This window comes from Suricata suricatta, chromosome 11 (genome assembly GCF_006229205.1).
Source record: "Suricata suricatta isolate VVHF042 chromosome 11, meerkat_22Aug2017_6uvM2_HiC, whole genome shotgun sequence".
Classification (NCBI taxonomy): domain Eukaryota; kingdom Metazoa; phylum Chordata; class Mammalia; order Carnivora; family Herpestidae; genus Suricata; species Suricata suricatta.
Genome location: NC_043710.1, coordinates 14474926 through 14480776, shown reverse-complemented (window position 1 = coordinate 14480776; position 5851 = coordinate 14474926).

Sequence of the window (5851 nt, the reverse complement as noted above, 5' to 3'; positions counted from 1 at the left end):
TCTTCTGCCCATTTCTTCACTGGATTATTTGTTTTGTGATTGTGAAGTTTGGTGAGTTCCTTGTACATTTTTTGCTTGTAATGTAAAGTACTGACATTAAGCTTTGATTGCTGAGGCATCCATTTCAAAGAACTCTCATCTAAAATGAACACAACACAATGCCAACTACACAACTAGATGACAAACCAGGCTGCCTGAAGTCCTTCTTTGGAAAGCTTGTGTGATCAAAACTGACCATTTGAGTGGCCCTGTGTTTTCCTTCCCATACTTTAAACCCACTCTTATGTTTTATTTATTTTTATTGTATTTATTTTTTATTTATTTATATTTTTTAGAGAGAGAGAGGGAAAGAGGAAGAGAGCGTGCACACAGGGGCACAAATGGGGAAGGGGGCAAAGGGAGAGGAAGAGGGAGAATCTCAAGCAGACTCCACACTCAGTGTGGAGCCTAACACTGGGCTCTATTCCACAATCCTGGGATCATGACCTGAGCAGAAATCAAGAGTTAGACATTCAACCTACTGAGCCAACCAGGCACTTTTTAAAATTTAATTTAATTTTTAAAATTTATCACTCATGTGTTAAATTTACCAATAGTGAACTCCCAAACCTTGGGTAGTCTACTCTTGACCCCAATAAAGGCAGAACCTCAGACCAGCAAACTCTTTTTGTCTCTCTCTCTGTCTCTGTACCTGTGACCAAACTATACGATCCCACGTGTTGCAGGATTTTTCACCTCAATACCCACAATTCTTTGTCTCACTGCTGGAAGAATAAAGGAGTGGACACAAAATGAGCAGCAGGCAAGACCTTTATTAGAGTATAAAATTAGAAAGGAAGAATAGTATGAAAGCTCTCTTTGCAGAGAGGGGACATTTGAAAGTGAAGGCCTGCAACTATAGGCAAAGGTCTTTCTTTTATAAGATTTTGGTTGTCTCCCCCCTCTTCCTTCTCCCTTGTTTCTTCTCAGGTCCTACTCTTATTGTCTAGGTAACTCTAAATGCTTAGTCATTCTTTTTTGATTGGCTACTTTCAATTATATAATGGATGATCTATGGCCATACCATTCCTTGTGGGTCATACGTTTTATAGTTTACTACATATTTTTAGTTAGGTCTTTGTGAAATTCCTGAGGGAAACCTGATGGGGAGTAGGTGGTGTCTGTTACATTTTTCAGAGGAACCTTATGCTCCAGGAACTTTGCTGTAGTCAAACGCTCCCAGAATTGTTCCAAAATATGTATTTTGGAAATTCAAGTCACATCTTATCCTTCTTTGCCTATTTTATCCTATCTTTTCCCTATCATACAGGTATGTGAGGTACCTCCGTGACTTGTGAGCAATAAACCTTGTTTTGTCAAAGTTCCCACATTATTGTTTCAACTGAGAAAAGGAGGAAAAACTGAAAAAGTACACAGGCCTTAATTTGAGGTCTCGGAGTTGCAATTTGGGAAGTGCAGCTTTTGGTTTAACCAGGACAAGTGTTCTGCTCATTGGGGGAAAGCAAGAGGTTTCTGTGATAAAGAAAGGAGCAATCACATGATTTAGATAAAAAAGGGGAGAGAAGAAAATTTGGTACTGACAGGTGGAGCAGCTTTTGATTCCTATCTAATTGATTATTCTACTGATGCTATCAAACAAAACTATTCCTGGTATGCTGTAGTTAACTTTCTTGTTCTCATAAATATCTTCCCAAGAGTTTTAGATTCTGAATGACAGTTGTTTTGTTGGATTTTTTGAGCAACCACTTGTAAAACGATTACTGCTCTGGCCCAGTTTAAGACTTAAGTAGTTAGAAAGGAAAATGAAGTTTCAAAATGGAGTCTTCTGTGTCCAGAAATTTTCTAGCTTGAGGTCAGGGGGTGTGACTCTCAGCTTCCAGAGGTCTTTGCATGTGGTCCCTCTGTCTTCAAAGCCAGGAATGGTGCATTTTATTCTGATTGTACTTTGAACCTTTTTAATTTACTTTTCTGTTACCAGTCAGGAAAAACTGTCTGTTTTTAAAGAGCTTGTGGGATTAGGTAAGATTCAAACATATAACTAACAGTCAACCTACCAGTAACCTCAATTACATTTTTGAAATCACGTTTGACATGTAATTCAACATTTAACATATAACCTGTGACATAACATCACATTTATAATCTCGGGAGCTAGAGCAGAAATTCCTGAGGGGTATTTTGGTATGATGTCTAATTATAGCTTTAACCTAAGAGTCAGAGAATGTATAACTCAATATCTCCAAGTTGAGGATAGTTCTCCTATCTCTATTAAATATGCCACCTTTGCACCCTCCTCCAAATATTATTCAGGACAAAAATATGACATTCCCTTAGGCATGGAATAGTCTTAGAGGAAGTATAAGTAACATTTATATCAACTTAAACAATCAATGTATCCAACCAAGTATATGATCTTCATCAAATATCTTATACAATCAATTCAGCTACAACAAGTTGGCTACATGCATGAACATGTCAACACCATGGATGAGCACCAGAAGCAGGAACTGAAATTTCATCATCACAGAGTTTTGCTCATTGAGCTATTGTCTTGTTTTGTCCTTAAATGTGAATGATTTCACTCTAATGTTTGTGATCTCAATGCTTTGTCTTACAGATATTTTCATGTTTCCTCAGAAATTGTGTCAGAGTTTATAATAATAATAATAAATAAAAATAATTACAATAACAACAGTGAATACATATTACTTATATATGATAAAATAATTGTACTTAGAGGTGAAGAATCTAAATTCCAAAGAGATAAGTGTCTCACTCAAAATCATAGCCAGTAAAAGGCACACCTGGGATTTAAACAGACACTCAGACTTCAACATCTGAAATGGTAAACACGAAATCACTCTGGACATTTGGCAAATGCATCTCACATAAAATGGCCTCTTTTTCTGAGTACTAAGGATGCATATCTGATGAGGTTTTGACACTGTTGCTATGGGGCATTCTTGAGCCATCTTCCTATTACCATTTACATGTACAAATGCATGTGCACACACGTGTGCACACATGAAGATAACCATTCTTCTTTGCAATGTTTCTATCAAAGGCACAAAAATTAAGTTGTTTAGGCAGTTAAACACAATTATAAGTGTAGTCAATAAAAATTAAAAATAAAAATAAATCCTTTAAATTTTATTACTTTGCCATCATCAAATAAGCAAAACCATCAACATTATCTTATTTATTTTGTTGGTGCAATTGAGGCTCCACTATGAGTGGACTGTACAAGTTGGAGGAACAAAGTATGAGTCCTAATTACACAATCCAAAATTTAAATGTAATTTTGAAATATGTGGGACATTATTTTATTATTTTAATAAAAATTCAGAAATATTAAATAAATGCTTAGGCTGGGTAAAGTGTGGTAGTACTGTTCATAGTCATTGTAGGGTTAGTGCAGCATCTTAACCAAGGTCAAATTCTACTATGCTAGTTACTAACTGCCTAGTCTTTTCTTTTTTTTTAATGTTTTTACTTAATTTTGAAAGAAAGAGAGCATGAGCAGGGGAGGGGCAAAGAGAGAGGGAGACACAGGATCTCAAGCAGGCTCCAGGCTTCCAGCTGTCAACACAAAGCCCAATGCAGGACTCGAACCCATGAACCATGAGATGGTGACCTGACCTGAAGTCAGACCCTCAATGGACTGAGCCACCCTTGCCTAGCTTTTAGAATTATCTCTTGTGCTTCTGTGGAAATATTAATATATCAACTCAGAGGATCATTATGTGCATTAAATTTTAAAAATCTCTTTTAAGCCCTTCGTATAATTACTAACATATTGTAATGACTGTTATCAATTATTGCTATTATGCTTACCATCATTAAAATTTAAGTTATTAAATACAATATAAGAAATAGACTCTATTTTCATTGAGTTAACGATCCATTGAGAAGATGAGAGGAGAACACCAATATTTAAAGGATATGCACAAAACCCCCAGAACAAAACAAAAACCCTCAGACGATCTATGAAAAGGGAATCAAATGATCTGGCAAATGAGGTGTCAGGAGTAATAGAAACAGTGGAAGACCCTTAATTAGTAAAATGAATGCATTAGGGTTTATTTTTTGTGTAGAAATAAGAAGTCTATTTAAAAAATTTTTCATCATCCACACACCATAAAAACTATATTTGATGATTAATGTCATATATTTGAGGAAATCTAAAAGACATCTATCATATAAAGCACCTTGGGAAAGCCAAAGCAATAGCAAATTAAAATCACCAGAGTTTATTTTCAGGAGCCTTGTCCAAGAGTTCCCATAAGGATTGTCCTTGACACTGCACCCACGTCCCTCCAGTGCCTTTAAATACTCTGCCTGACTCTTCCCTTGCAGCTTCTCCAAGAGCCTCCAAGCCCAGCACAGTTAGCAAAGGAGACCTTGTAGCAACATTACTGCATCGAAGGGCAAACAGACAAGACGGAAAGGCCAAGATACATTTAGAATTGTTCTTCTAGTTTTGTGATCTAATTCTCATTCTTGTTCTGACATACAGTTAGTTTAAAAAATGTATATTTTATTTTATTATAAAACCATTTTAATGTTTATTTATTATTGAGAGACAGAGAGAGACAGAGCATGAGCAGGGCAAGGAAGGAGAGGGGGAGACACAGAATCTGAAGCAGGCTCCAGGCTCGAGTTGTGAGCACAGAGCCCGACGTGGGACTCGAACTCACAAACCACAAGATCATGACCTGGGACGAAGTTGGACGCTTAACAGACTGAGCCACTCAGGTAACCCTAAGATTTATATTTATTTTAAATATAATTTGAAAACTACATACAAAGCATGAGACTTTTTTCTTTTGATTCTTTCAATTTAGTAGAGATCTTTTATTTCATTTGTGGTCATGAGTTCAAGAAGACAAGGACACATCCCCTTAAATATTAATTGGAATTGGCTGATACTAAATACGTGAGTTTTGTTTTTTCCAGTTTCCATCTTTTATTTAGTCTTTCCTTTTCTATTAGTGCACACCTGAGCCTATGCCATCCCTCTACACAGCTCAAGACTATCTATAACCGCTTGTTTCCAAGATAATTATTATTATTATAAAATATATATATTCTTGGTAAGGATTTATTTTATACCTTTGAGGCTCCTAATATGCATAGCAATTTTGCATTTTAATAGATAACAAAACAATTGTAAACGGTCTTTTCTAATAGAAAATGAAAACTAGGAAGTCTATTTTGAAATCCTTGTTTCTTTTTTCCATTTATTTTAATTTTTTTTTTTGAAATCCTGGTTTCAAACTTGAAATTGTTTAGCTGCCAGGTCAGAAGGATACAAGAAATTGTGATATGTTGTGATCTCTCCTTTGGATAGAAAACCAATGATAAAAAGCCATAAAAGATGGAAAAATTCAAACAATCAGATAAGATTTAAAAAAAAGAATAAAGATGGTAAGAAAATGACAGAAAATTAATTGATCATTTTGCTAAACTGCTAAATGAGTTAGTAAAGCACTTTATTAAAAAATTAGTTCTTTGCAGCTGGAAGAATCCATGAAAACTACAATTCCTTAGTTTCTTAAGAGGAAATAGATACCCAAACAATTGAAGCAGGAGGCGGCAGATCAGGACAAGCACCTCCATTGTTTCCTTACTGGCCACAGGTATGTAATACTGAGCAATGATCCCTGATATTTGAAATGAAGAGTAGTAGTATGGAAGAAAATTTCAGTGACCACACTTAGAAAAGTTCAAATTATATAATTGATGAATGTTTCTTTAACAAAGATAGATCATACATATATTAGTAAAAACTTTCAAAAGACACCTGCAGAAATGTATGAAAGACCTACATTAAATAGAAGGATAAAATAAT